This window comes from Saimiri boliviensis, chromosome 19 (genome assembly GCF_048565385.1).
Source record: "Saimiri boliviensis isolate mSaiBol1 chromosome 19, mSaiBol1.pri, whole genome shotgun sequence".
Lineage (NCBI taxonomy): Eukaryota > Metazoa > Chordata > Mammalia > Primates > Cebidae > Saimiri > Saimiri boliviensis.
Genome location: NC_133467.1, coordinates 7,928,578 through 7,944,288, shown reverse-complemented (window position 1 = coordinate 7,944,288; position 15,711 = coordinate 7,928,578). Strand labels below are relative to the sequence as shown.

At 33.6% G+C, this 15,711-nt stretch overlaps 1 long non-coding RNA gene across 1 annotated transcript in view; it reads left to right on the top strand.

Annotated features, from left to right (window-relative positions):
• The window catches only part of LOC141582137 (uncharacterized), a 100,164-nt gene that overhangs the window by 40,246 nt on the left and 44,207 nt on the right, over window positions 1-15,711 (top strand). The window lies entirely within an intron of this gene.

Sequence of the window (15,711 nt, the reverse complement as noted above, 5' to 3'; positions counted from 1 at the left end):
GTCTTTTTAGTAGGCGGTTCAGATACTCAGCGAAATCATTTGTGACATGGTCCTATTGTGATCCCGAAGACTAGATGGCGTTTGGTTTGCTTGTTTGCTTTGTATTCAGTGTGTTATGAAACGAATTTAGTTATGGCACCCAGATTTAACAAGGAAGCACTCAGTTTATGTCAGTTATTAATGATCTATATTTGTTGATGCCAACAAAACAGACTGAAAAATATAATCACTTGCTATTTCACTGTTCGTATTACTTGAGAACCTTATTGTTTTAGCGTCAAGGCGATTCCTTAAATGCCAGTTTTGGCAGGTGCTCACCAATGAAATCTCTATTACCTCTAGACTTCAGAACGTGTCTTCTTAACCTTTAACGTGTCTTAGACCCCTTTGACAGTCTTGTAAAGTCTCTGGGCCCTTTACAAGAACAATATTTTTAAATATGTAGGATGAAAAACATAAGTCCCCAAAATAAATCAAACATTGAGATTCATTTTTGTCCACAGAGCCTTTGGGACCCCACATTGAAATTACTTGCTTTAGCACAACATGTGGAAAAAACTGGAACCTGCCATTACATTTATGGGGAAGAATTCCCTAGAGCAAAAGCGTTTACTCTGTCTCTAGGTTTAACTTCCATGAGGAGAATAACCATTGCTGATATTAGTTTTGCGTAAATTCAAGGAGAGATGTTGGTGTTTCAGTGAACACTTAGGGATGGGAATGGTTAGAAATATCGACAAAGACAAAATTTTTATTGTAGAATGATTATTTTCATTCTTGAAGGCAAAACATGTTGCCTCCTAAATTTTTGTTAATCTGTATCCACCCCCTTTGAATTTTTTTTTTTTTTTTTTTTACAGTTTAATGCCACATGAATTGGCCTTAAAAGTACTGAAACTGGGAAAAGTAGTGGATGTTCCATCTTTCTATTTGACATATTAGAATTAGTTTCCTCAGCAATAGTTTACTATGTAGATTGTATCAAGCTAATGAGAGAAATGCGGAAAGGAAGATGATGTTTCTCTATATTATGCAGTTGTCAAATTAGCTTAATCATCTGTGCCTGAAGCAGCATTGTTTCTGGAATTTTATAAAGTCTGAATTTATTCCATTGATACATACTTACCCTGATGGAATCAGATTATTTAATATTGTGCATTTAAGGCACCAAAATAAGAATGCATTTGGGAAAAATATATCTGGGTTATTCCATACTTGTTGTCTCCCTTCTCTGAAATGAAGCACCGGAATTTATTTTTTGGTTCCAAATTTGGTTCTATCTGAGTTTTTTCCCTTTCCTACTGCTTTCTTACCTTAGTTTAGATCATTCATTCTCTTTGTATGAATTCCTAGCATTAACAATTCTTTCAGACTTAACTCATCCTCTAATTAAACTGGATATCCCTTAATACTAACTTGCCATCTGTCCTTGATCATCATTTCTAATGAATAAGAGATTACAAAAATTTTTTGTACATGACAATCTAGGATGACAACAGAAGTTGTAAATCTGGTTATATGACATGAACCTCACCAAAGTGAAAGTCCAAGCAAAATTTTATTACTTACGATTTTGACTTTTGCAAGATGGCTGTTAGGAAAATTCTGAAAAAAGAATAAGTTCTCACTGATTTTCTCTCTGTGAAAAAACATTTCACAGGGGAAAATAAGTTTGGTTTTATGTCCTAAAGGCTAGATCCCTCATTCAGACCTTGTTGGCTTCTGTCTTTAGTTCATCTTGGCATATCCCAATGCCAATGTGCAAAATAATGATGACAGATGGGCATAGGAGCAATCATGCCAAAACTCCAGCCTGCATATTACATTTGAAGAGCTAATAAGAAGTTTTTGCTCAAGAACATTAATGTTTCAATGTTAGGCAATAGCTTGTATGTTTGAGTTGACCTAGCTCAGAGGAGTTAAAAAATATATCAAATTGTACAATTTGGACTAACATATATAATAAATTAAAAATTTCAGAAAATAATAGTACGAGGATAATCTTAAATCATTAAAGGACAATTAAGTGATGCCATGAAGGCAGGTATTTATTAACTTCTACTTGATGGAGATTTGTAAGATGTGCCCAAATGATTGTAAGGTTTAGATTAATGTTCTGTCAAGTAGATCAAAGAGAAGCATATACAAGGCTGAATCACACTGAGAAACATTGGAGGAGTTTATTCAGTTATTTTTTTGGTCTGAGTTATCTCTCAAAAGTTAACAGATACTTTCATAATGCACATACTCAGGGATTATGGCAGAAAGTTTGCATACCATTCTTATAGAACATGCAATTATGGAAGTTATATTTCTCATTTTTAAGTGAACTTGCTGTAATGTAATTCATTTAACACACAAGATCTCAATAATCAGAACATAGAATGTAAATGAAGGTAGCTAGAAAACACTGTTCTTGTAAGAAAGGAATCAATCAAGAGAATCATAAAAAATTAACTTACAGAAAATGTATGTCGTGACACTGGGTAACTTAGCTGTAGGTAAAAGGATTACTGTTTTGCTGAAGATTGAGAATTGTAACATTTGCTGTTCTTTTAGCCATAAATGAATTTTTCTGCCTGCCTGACTTTGTAATCAGAATCTGCCAGAATGCTATTTACATGTGCCATCATTTGCAAAAGTAGAAACACATTCAGCGCATCAAAGTTGATAATACATAAAGTAAAGGTGCTTGCTGCTTTATTGAAACTTTGTTATTTCAGTGAAATACTGACTAAGATGAATTGTGCTACTCTAAAGTTACGTTAGTCCATGCACAATTGGACAACTTTCAATTACCGCATTGTTGAAACTTCCCTTGAATAGGACTAGTTATTAACACTGGCTGCACACTGAGATAAAACTACATTTTTAATCTTAAAATACTCACGGTGTATAAAGTACCACTGCGGTTAGAGCATTTCAGGTTTCCTACTGCTCAAGTTCACTTTGTCGGCACCAAAGACTACAAATCTAGTCTTTGTAAATTCCTGCTTATGGCATTAGGAGAATATAGGAGAAATGCTGGCTATTTACATGGGTAGTGCATATTTAATTTAGTCCATCGTTATTATACCCATGCCTCCAAAATGCAGATGTCTTTTATGAGGATAAAGCAGGCCATTATTTTTGTGCCAAAGATTCATTTCTTTCTGGAAGAATGGGGAGAAAAAGAAAGCCTAAATGATCACAATGGGGATTTAGGGAAGTAATTGCAAGTAGAAGAACTACTTTTGAACTGCTTCTCTGACTCAAAAATTGATCATCTATCAATTCAATAACAAGAATTCATTAGGGTTACTGTGAGTTAAAATGTGCAGTGAAATTACTATTCTTCAAATGGGCAATCTCTATTCTTTGTTTTCATTTGGTCAAAAATAAAGGGAAGCTGATAATTAACCTGTCATGTAGAATAAAACTCTACGAAAATTAAATGAGATAAAAGCACTTTTAGGTTTTGCTGCTCTTTTGGTTCCATCACAAGAAAATGCTCTCTTAAAGCTGTAGAAACGAAAGTATTTTTAATTCCGTAGGACTCCAGGAATAGCCATTACAAGCCTGAGGCTTTAAGGTGAACATCAAATTCAACATTAGAAGCATACTAGGATCTTTTATCATTAGAAAGTGATTCAGTGAAGAGTCAAAAAAAGGGAAATGTATCACAGGTGGAAGTATGCACACATACTACAAGTGGCTACACTACCACAAAATTAACTAGGCTTTTACATTCAGGAAGCATTTTTAAAAAGCTTTTTGAAATCAGAGGCAGCTAGGAAACTATATATTCTTGATCATATCTGAATCCGGAAGACAAAGAATTGGGGCATAAAAATTTAACTGTTGAGATTTCCATGCTCTGTGAAGAATAGAATGTGCTGATTCTAATGTATTGATCCTGGTTCTTTGTATACAATCTAATATTCTTTTGAATTCCCATGTGGGAGATGCTTGAGAGTACAGAGAAAGATGAAAATCTTCAGATGACTTTATATCAGTAGTCCAAAGGAAATATTAAATAAATTGGGTAGATTATCATGATAAAGAGCAAAAGCCAACAAGTGACAATTTTATCTTAAAAAAGTAATGTCATTACATATTATTTTGACGATACGTACTTTATTGGGCTGTATTTACCTTACGCAAATCTCACCACATTTTTAGTATGATTCTAATGCTTACAAAGCTTCCAATTTTGATTTATTTTCTTCAAGTATCTTTATAATAGGAAACAAGATAGCACAGGAGAAATTGCCATTCCTCTAAATTTATTGTATCTTTCATTATAAATTTTAAAAGCTGTAATTTTTGCTTTATAAATAAATCATTGAGGGATTTGGTGAGAACTATAAACTGAGTCACCTAAGCTCTAAGCATAACAGACAAATAGGAACGTAGATGATGACCATGCCACAATCCGAAAAACCCACTAAAATAACATTTAATATCGACATCATCAAAATTTGGAGCTAAAAATATATTTTTCAACAAACTTGGTAGCTACTAAGATGGTTAAAACGTCAGCTTGTAAACCAACCACACTTTCTATAGTACAGAAGGTGAATAAATTTGTAGTTCTTATGTGTGTTTTTAATTTGTTTGTTTAACACAATTACATACCTTTTGTCCTAACGTAGCATTAAGAACCATACTATTGTAGAGAACAATTAACCTGATATTATTATCTCAGATGGGACCCAAGGCTATGAATATTGTGCTGCAATTCTTGACTTGAAAAAAATTATACATAATCTCTATACTAGACTATCTATTGATCTGTTTTTAAATTTACTATCTCTCTTTCTTTTCATTTTATCTCTGCTATTAAATACAACCTGTGATATTTTTATTTCAGAGATTGCAGTTTTCAGTTCTATTATTTTCGTCTGATTCATTTTTATATTTTCTATCTCTCTGTGTAGATTTCCCATCTTTTTATTCATGAGAACAATAATTCCCTTTATATCATTGAATTTAGCTATAAAAACTGCTCTAATTTTTGTTCGTTAATTATAACATCTGGTTCTTCTCAGGATTCATCTTCATTTATTGTATTTTCTCTTGAAAATGTAGAATGTTTTCCTGTCTTCTTCTCCTATCCTGAACATGGTTATTGTGATTTTTGCGGAGGAACAAAATTGCGTCACATTCATTGTAGAGTCTTATATTTTGTTTTAACCAGCAATTAATATGGTTGCATTTAAACTTCAGACTAACTCTGTCTCTTGGAAGGGAATGTAAATCAAAGTTCAGATCTTTTATCCTTGACTGGGTGTATTAGTCTGTTCTCACATTGCTATAAAGAAATACCTGAGACTGGATAATTTATAAACAAAAGAGGTTTAATTGGCTCACCTTTCTGCATGCTGTACAGGAAGCGTGGCAGCCTCTGCTTCTGGGGAGGCCTCAGGAAGCTTCCAATCATGGCAGAAGGCAAAGGGGAAGCAGGTATCTTACCTGGCAAGAGCAGGAACGAGAGAGAAAGTGAGGGGGAAGGAGCTCCACAGTTTCAAACAAACAGGTCTCATGAGAGCTCCTCACTGTCATGAGAACAGCACCCAGGGATACATGAGAAACCCCTCTGTGATACAGTCACCTCCCCCCAGGCCCTACCTCTCCCCAGCATTGAAGATTACAATTTGACATGAGATTTGGGAGGGGATGCAGATCCAAACATATCACTTTGAATTTAGATCAGACGTGCATAGTTCCACAGTCAAAAAAAGATTTTGGCAAATTTTATAAATAGAATTTACACTATCCCTCCTTGCCTCGCCTTTCTGGAACTTTTCTAAGACTTTCCAGTGACTGTGGTTATTATGCACTCTGTCCCTTGGCTCTTAAGGCCAGAAAGACTGAGGATTTGCTATGAGACTGCTATGGTTTGTATGTTTGTTTCCTCCAAAACACATATTGAAATTTAATTGCCCTTGAAATGATTTTGGGAGGTGAGACCTTTAGGAGGTGTTATGTCATGAGGGCAGAGCCTGCATGAATGAATTAATGCTGTTATCATGGAGGTGGATTTGTTATTGCTGAAGTGGGTTTGCTCTCTCTTGCTTTCCCATACTGTCTCTATCTCGTGCCCTTCTGTGATACGATGCCTTCCACCATTTTAGGACTCAACAAGGAGGGCCTTACCAGGTACTGGTTTCTCAGTCTTAGGCTTCCCAACCTTCAGAATTATGAGCCAATAAATTCTGTTAATTGTAAATTACCCCATCTGTGCTATTGTTAAAGAAGCACAAAAATGGACTAAACACAGTCTTAGCTGTCCTGTACTGTGTCAACCGCAATCTTCCTTCTGGCTGTAATTATTACCTTCATAAGTTAAACCTTTATGAACAAGTCCACATAGGACTTGTAAACCATAGCTAAACTTTTAAATACTGAATTTGTAGGAACCATGGTATTTTAAAAGTGACAATGATTTATCTAAAAATACAACAATAACTAGTACAGCTAATTCTCTAAACTCCTAAGAATTCTGAGGTTGGATTAATTTGTATGGTTAATTTTCTGAAAATAACACTGGAGTGGATTATTAATAGTTAAATCTTGGTCAGTGATCTATGGCTGAACAGTTGTATATTTAATTATGATGATTCAGCAGAACAGAAGGATAGACGACTACAAGAATGATTTCTCCTACCTCTTGATTCTGAAAACAGTTTTGCTAAATTACATATTTTCTCTAGAAGTTTAGCTATATTCTATCAATATACCTGAAAAAGCTTAGCAACAATACTTACCTTGGTTTGAATTCCAGGTGTTGAAGAAGCTAGTAAGCCTTTCTGCCCTCAGTTTCTTTTTAAAGCAAATTGGAGTTCTAACCTTTATGTGGCAGGATTTTAAAATGATGTATATAATATAGTGACTATTACAATGCTTGGCACTTACTATCACTGTATTTTATTTTTGTATACTTCTTGCTTCTTCTGGATAGAGATTAATTACAATGAATAATTTAGGCACTCATAATTATTACTGAATAAATGAATGAAAGTGCTTTAGATTTCATATTTTGTTCAATATCCCACATAGAAAGGATTAAAAATTACTAATAGCAGAATTTTTTAGTCCTGTAATTTTAGACTTATGTCTCCCAAAGTTTTTTTCTTAGTATTTTTTTTCTTAGTACTATTTTGTAGTCCTAGTAGTTTTTCTTCCTCTATTACATTCCATGATTAATGTGGCTTATAAATTAGAATCTCAGATGAACAAAAGTTAATACTGACTTCAGTTTCGGTTAAGTGTAATTCTAAGGACCAAAAGAAATGAATAACTTTTGGAATAAAGCAACAGATTTTCTCAACTAGGATACATTCCTTCAAGTAAGTATTATTTATTGAGGTAATATTTTATCTTTTCCTGTACTACATTTAAAAAATCCTATATTGAAATATAATTGAATACCAAAAACTGCACGTATTTACTCCATTAAATTTGATGAGTTTGGAAATATGCATACACTTGTGAAACTATCAACCATCATCACCATAATTAAAATAATAGACACACATACTCATTCTAAAAGTTTCCTTTTGCCTTTTTACTTGCTTTTTAAAAAGAACACTCCACATTAGATCTACCTTCTTAACAAATTTTTGGATGTACAATACGGTACTGTAAATACAATACATTAGTTAACTTAAATGGGAAGTTGTGGTTCAATAGGTATAACTAAACCTTTAAACCCACTGAACCACAAGTCTCCATTTTGTTCTTCCCCATCATGTGGCAACCACCAGTCTATTCTCTGCTTCTGTAGATAGAGATTTAAATGCATGACCTGAAACTGTACAACTTCTAGAAGAAGACATAAAAGAAAAGCTTCTTGACATTGGTCTTGGCAATGATTTCTTGGATATGACACCAAAAGCACAGGTAATAAAAGCAAAAATGGACAAGTGGGACTAAATCAAATGAAAAAGTTCTGCACAGCCGTGGAAGCAATGAACAGAATGATAGGAAAACTACAGAATGGGAGAAATATTTGCAAACCATATATATATATATGTGGAAATTATCTTAAAAATATTATAAAAGATTAATAATAACAAAAAAGCAAATAACCTGATTATTTAAATAGGTAAATAGCTTGAATAGACATTTCTCTCAACTCAACAAGACAGACAAATGGCCAACAGGTATATGAAAAAGATGTTCAGCATGACTAATCCTCAGGGAAATGTGAATCAGAATCGCAGTAAGATATTACCTCACACCTGTTGATGGCTGTTATTTACAAATGTGTTAATGAGGATGTAGAAAAATTAGAATCCTTGAACACTCTTGGTGTGAATATAAAATGGTGCAGCCACTATGGAAAATACGGTAAGGTTCCTCAAAAGATTAAAAGCAGGACCACTATAGGATCTAGCAATCTCACTTCTGGATATTTATTCAAAAGGATTTAAATCAATCTCAAAGAGAAATCTGTATTCTTATGCTTGTTGCTACATTATTTATAATAGATATGACATAGTAGAAACCCAAGTGTCCTTCAAGAGATGAATCGATAAAGAAAATGTATATTTATATAATGGAGCATTATTCAACCTTAAACAGATGGAAATCCTACCATTTGTGAAAACATGGATGAGCCTGGTAGGTTATATTATTATACTAGGTAAAATAATCCAGTCACAGGAGGATGAATACTGCATGATGCCACTTATATGAGATACCTAAAATATGCAACATGTCTTTTGTGTTTGAGAGAAGGTAACTGGGTTTTTTCACCAATACAGCAGCATCAAAAATAGATTTCATGATGGTGTTTAACTTCATGTTTGAGTTTGTAAATATGAATGTTGAATAAGACCATTTATAGATTATTCTGATTATCTGACACATTCTTTACCACTTTCCAAAGCACTTTCTTAATGTATTCATTACTTTTTCTTTTTGTAAAGAGACACCCTACAGAAACCAGTGGGTTGTTTTTCCACTACTAAATCTGAAAGTGTTATGTAATTAACTCAAAGGCAGACATTTCACAAATATGCTTAGTTGACATCTTTTTACTTGAACTATTTATTTATATGCTGTTGTATTTAGCGGAACATGCAGCTTTTAAATCATGAGCCTGAGATTAATTACAAAAATAGTTTGACAGCTTGACTTCTTTTAGTAAGGTTTCAAGAAACTGTCTTGTTTGATTTTAAAGTATAAGTCATGAAATTTAAAATGTCTCTCTGGACACTGGATTTTTCTTTTTCTGTAAAAATGTGTGGTATTTGTGGGAAGATGTGCTCTGTCTCGTCAGTCAACATTATTTTAGACTGAGTGCTTGCTTTTTCCTGGGTGACACATAATGCCAATTATCCAGAGGAATTCAATTCTCTTCCAGCTGCTTCCAGTTCTTATTTATAGGCTTGACTCTCTGACAGACCATTTCTAAATATGTAGCTCATAGTCTAGAAATGTCATCCTCACCTTTACAAGACAAACAATTTTGATAAACACTGCATCTGTAGCTTCAGAAGTAGTCTGAACATGGAGAATACAAATGGCCTGGGTTTTTTATTTAATTATATTTTGTGATTAAGATACTGTTGAAACCATAAACACACACATGAAACTATAAACACAAACATAAATACACACATAAACTTAGTTTATGGCCCTAAAATTGTTATTTTTGTCTCTGAAAACACTCACATTTCATAGTAATAACTATTTGCACTCAAAATAGATTTTTTAAAATCTTAGATTGTAAAACTGCAATCATCAGTCTGAATGAGGCAGATAAGTGTTATATTCACTTCTTAAGTGTTTATAGTGAAGCCACTCCAAAATGCCAAGATAACCAATTGAAAAAATAACAGTAATCCGTCAAAATGGATGCCCACTGACCACATAGCAGGTATAGACTACTTTATTTCCTTGATCCATTTTCATAGATTTGACTGAACTGACTTCAGATTTGAGATTTAGGTTTTAGTCTGTGATCATATACATGCGACAATGAGGTTCTTAGAACTTTGCTGACCTCTGTTAATTTCACCGATAATATAATAAAGCTTTAATTAGAAATGGGAAAACCAGACATTTTCTTCACTCTTTTATGTACCGGTACAAGACTGATAATTTAGCTCAATATAGAATCAAAATACCCTTAGGATGTCTATATTACTGTTTGTATAGACTCGGTGTTGATATTTAAATGCTTATACAGTATTATAGAATATCATTTCAATAGGATAATTATAAAGAAATGTTTTTTAAAAAACTTTTGCTGAAACTTATGTAGTATTTCTGTAAGTTTGTGCCATGCACTATTTGAACACACGGCAAATTTTATTTAATCTTCACAAAACTCAAAAACTGTAGATTGGTAGATGTTACTATTTTTTCCATTTACAGAAAAGGAAAAGGCACAGAGCAGTTAAATAATTTGCCCAAAGTTATGCATTAGTTAACTCCTAAAACCATGGTTCTAACATAAAAGTTACACATTGGTTAACTCCTAAAATTATGATTTCAACATAAAAAACTATTGTTAGGTTTATTAAGAATAGTTTTGGTAATGAAGAACCATTTAAGTACTCTGAGCAAAAAGAACAAAGCTGGAAACCTAACATTACCTGATTTCAAAATATACTACCAAGTTATGGTAACCAAAAGAGCATGGTACTAGCATAAAAATAGGCACATAGACCAATGGAACAGAATAGAAAGCCCAGAAATAAATTCATGCACCTATAGTCAACTGATTTTCAACAAAGGTGGCAAGAAAACGTATTTGAGAAAAGTCTCAGTAAATGGTGCTGGGAAAATTAAATATCCATATGCAGAAGAACGAGATTAGACCCCCCAACTCTCACCATATACAAAAATCACCTCAATATGGATTATAGGTTTAAATTTAAACCCAAAACTATGAAACTTCTGGAAGGAAATGTAGGGGAAACACTTCATAGATTTAAACTAAGCAAGAATTTTTTTACATCATGCCTCAAAAGCACAAGCGACAAAAACAAAATATACCCATAGAGTTATATCAAACTAAAAAGCTTCTGTGCAGCAAAGGAAACAGAGTGAAGAGACAACCTACTGAAATGGGAGACAATATTTGCAAACTATATATCTGACAAGGGCTTAATATTCAGAATATATAAGAAACTCAAAAAACTTAATAGCAAAAGACCAAATAATCTGATTTTAAATGAGCTAAAATATATAAATAGACTTTTCTCAAAAGAAGACATATAAATTTACAATAGGTATATGGAACAAGTTCAACATAATTAATCATCAGGAAAATACAAATAAAAACCACAATGCGATACTGCCTCACTCCAGTTGGAGTGGCTGTTATCAAAAAGACAAAAGAAAGCACATATTGTGGATGTGGGGAAAAGAGAAGACTTAACATTGTTGGTGAGATTGTAGATGGTACAGCCATTATGGAAAACAATGTGGCAGTTCCTCAAAAAATTAACAATAGAACTACCCTATGATCCAGTGATCCTACTACCGGGTATACGTCCAAAGGAAATGAAATCAAAATGTTGAAGAGATATCTTCACTCTCATATTTATTGCAGCGTACTTTATAATAGCCAAGATATAGAACCAACCTCAGAATCCAACAATGGGTGAGTAGATAAAGAATGTGGTATATATACCCAATGGAATACTATTCCGTTATAAAAAAGAATGGAATCCTGTCATTTATGACAACAGTGGATGAACCTGGAGGATGTCATATTAAGTGAAATAAGGCAGGCACAGAAAGGCAAATACCACATGATCTCACTCGTGGAATCTAAAAACAAAAGCAAACGTTTCATTTTATAGAAGCAGAGAGTAGAATAGTAGGTACTAGACATGGGAAGAGGGAGGGAGGATGGCAAAAATTGGTTAGCAGCCATAAATTTACAAGTACATAGAAAAAATAAGTTCTGATGTTCTGTTGCAGAGTAGGGTGATGATGAGTTAATGGTAAAGTATTATATATCACAAAATAGCTAGAGGACAGGCTTTGGAATGTTCTCACCACAAGGAAATAATAAATGCATGAAGTGATGGATATATTTACCAGCCTGATTTGATTACTATATTATATATATATATATATATATATATGTATTTTTTAAAACATAAAATTTTACCCCAGAAACATGTACAATTACAGTGTGTAAATTTAAAAATAAAAAATATACAGAACAACTAATTTGAATAAACATGCACATTTTTATTTCACTCATTCAGAAATAATTCTTCTACTTTTAAAAGTAAAACCCTAAAGTCATTTTGGATTAAAAAAAATGAGTAAAATAAGCATATTAGATCTTATAAGTTACCTACAAAGAGACTTCTAGCTGAGCTCTAAGTATTAAAACAGTTGAGAAGGAAAAATAAATGAATTAGAAGAAAGGACCAAGGACAAAGGTGGCAACTAGCATGTCTTGTTATCTTGTATTTGTTAAGCTCCTTGTATGTACATTCTGACTTAATCTTCAATTAAATTCTTGGCAGAAGAAATATTATCAGTAGTTCACAAAATAGCAACATGGGACTCAGGGAGATTAAGTGTATCATCCAAAGTTACAGAGCTAGAAGATGGCAAAGCCAGGCTTTGAACATGTTTTGACAAAGTCCATAGTTATTCTGTCCCACTTAACCTCCAGTGAAAGGCAACATACATGTAATTCAACAGCAGATGTAAGCTCTTCTCTAGAGCTAAATTTTCCATGATATTTATCTTATGAATTTTCTTGTAAGCTGTAATGCATATAAAAGTGAACAACACCTTTGGCTAATCTCTTATAAAGACTAGTATGTAGCAATTACAATGAATGGTTTATACCTAACCCTGATAAATGCAGTTATATTAAATTATTAGGTCAAGATATACATCTGTCTGAGGGGTATGTGTAGGAGAAAGAATCACGAGGGAAACATAAAGAATACAATTTCTATAAAATGACCCAAAAAATCACTGGGGATAAGGTACAGTTGAAATGACTATTGAAGGATGAATGAGACTTCAGATACCAGATAGCTAGAGAAAAACATTCAGAGGAGAAAAGAAATGAAATATGAACAGCTAAGACAAAGCCATTCCAATATAAAAATATAAATGATTAGTACCATTTTGAACATGTTTTATATATTAATTACTTAACATATATGACTTCTTTTTAATTTATTTTTTAGGTAGAATCTCTCTCTCTCTGTCACCCAGGCTGGAGTGCAGTGGCTCTATCTTGGCCCACAATGTCTGCCTCCCAGGTTCAAGTGATTCTCTTGCCTCAGCCTCCCGAGTAGCTGGGATTAGAGGCATGTACCACCATGCCCGACTAATTTTTTTGTTTTTATTTTTAGTAGAGACAGGGTTTTGCCATGATGGCCAGGCTGGTTTCAAACTCCTGACCTCAAATTATCTGCCTGCCTCAGCTTCTCAAACTGCTGGGATTACAGGTGTGAGCCACCACTCCCTGCCAACATATACGACTTCTAATTTTTATAACTTCCCTTGATGCTAGATACCATTATCACCATTTTATGAGAGGGGAAACGAAGACTCAGAAATACTGTTAACTGAACATAGGAACGAAGTGATAAATTATTAAAACGTGGAAGTACATAGCAACTGATGGGAGGTCATAAGGTGGAACAAGAGCTAACTAGGGGTGATAATTCTAATATTAACATTTATGTTTTGCTCATGGTGTTCTAACCATGGTACATAACATTTCTTATTTAAACCCTCACGGACCTTCGAGGGGGCTATTAGATTCACCACTGATGTTTATATAAAAAAATTGAGTCTCAGAGAAATTAGCAAATTGCTCAATTCATTAATTTAGTAGCATAGACCCTTTGAAATTATATAATTTTTATGCAGATTTGCTTATGTGCATTTTCTGGGGAAAGAGTATGTAGCTTATGTCAGCTTTTCAAAGGAGTTCATGATGCCAAAGAGAGGTTAAGAATCACTGTGTGCATTGATGCAGAGAGGCCTGATAGTCTGGCAGAGTTCATAAGAGGAGAGCTTCTGAGCAACCTGGCTACCTGGTAGGGTCTGCAGATTGTCTACACTGATGAAGACTGAGCAAATAGATAAATATGTTAAAATAATGGGAGGCTGGCTTTTCACTGTTGGAGAAGGAAGTTACATATATGAAAGAGTGAAAGCTAAAATGAACCCTATAATGTTGAAATGGAATTAGTGGTATTGGTGTGAACATGATTTGCAACATGTAGAGATAGCTATAGATATGAATATAGATGTATATGTATATGTATGTGTGTAAATAGAAATATATGTATGTGTATACATATGTGTGTGTGTGTGTGTGTGTATGTGTATATTTAGCGCTGATCACCCCAGTAGCAATAAGCATAACAGAGACAAAGAATGACTAAGAAAGTCATACATCCAGTAATTGGGCAAAATGAGGGTTGAACCAACATAATTGGACTCCTTGTATTTCACTATTCAACCACAATGTTATAGAAGTTATGGGAGTTGTGGCCAGTGAGTGCAACATTACCAAAAATTTTTACCTGCTTAAAAAAAATACAAAAACACTCTTTTCCTGACGACTCCAATAAAACCATTTTATTATAATGTTAAATCTTTTGATTTTTTACAGTATTGCCTCAAACCTGTCACTTACAAATATTTTCCTAGGCTAGTCTCTATTGTCAGCTACTCTTTAAAGTATAAATGTGTACATTTTAAAAGTTAAACTAATTTAGATAAACACTTTTGTACATGAATATAATAATAAAAATTAAGCTCTATATTTACAAAACTTACAAAAATATAGGAAATGTGATAACTGCTTTACTTAAATTATCTCAATTAATTGTCACAACAACACTCTGAATTCAGATCTGTTACTGTCACCACTTTGGTGATGATGAATCTCAGATTTAGAAAGTTGTTAAATAAGTTGCCTCAATAATTTATGTTACAAGCCTTGATATATTGCCTTGGATTATTGTGGACTCATACGTATTCATCACAGGATCACAGATGTGTGGTCCTATGATTCAAATTTCCTGAATACCCATGAAGAAGAGACTAAGGTGAAAGATACCTGTTTTTGAAAAACGAAGCCTTTTGTGGCAAGTGACTGTATGACCTCCTATGATAGTCCGTTTCACCTTAAATAGAGGGAATTTTGTGGCGTTATAGAGAACTATTTTGAAGAACTTAAGGATAGTTCAACATTAAAGCACATATCAACATTTGCTTTCAGGCTTATTTTTTGCTATCTAGACATTGTGTTGCGTTGTCCAAAAAAAGATGTGTTTTATCATACAGAGATAGGCCTAGAGCTAATGTGCTCCACACATCTGTCACTGACACAGGAACTAGTCAATTGGCAGAAATGTTAGTGAAGTAAAAACAAGGCTTAGAAAAGCTTTCAAGAGATCAACAGCACTGAACTTGCTGAGAAAGGTGTGGAAGTATAAGCCCCAAATGACTCAACTGAAATCCCTGTAGAGATTTGAACCAACTATAGTCAGAAGCAGTGGAAAACAGGAAAGATGAAAGGCAAATGGTAGCATAAAGCAAACAGCCAAATTTGAGATTGAACGTTGATCGTTCAGTTGCAGGTGAAGGGAAAAATAAGAGTGCCTCAAGTTTGATCATAATAGGGCATTTAATATGATACAAATTCCTGACTAGACAGAGATTTTGAGATAGTTGAGATAGTAGGGTTGTTTTTTAACATACAGTAGTTAC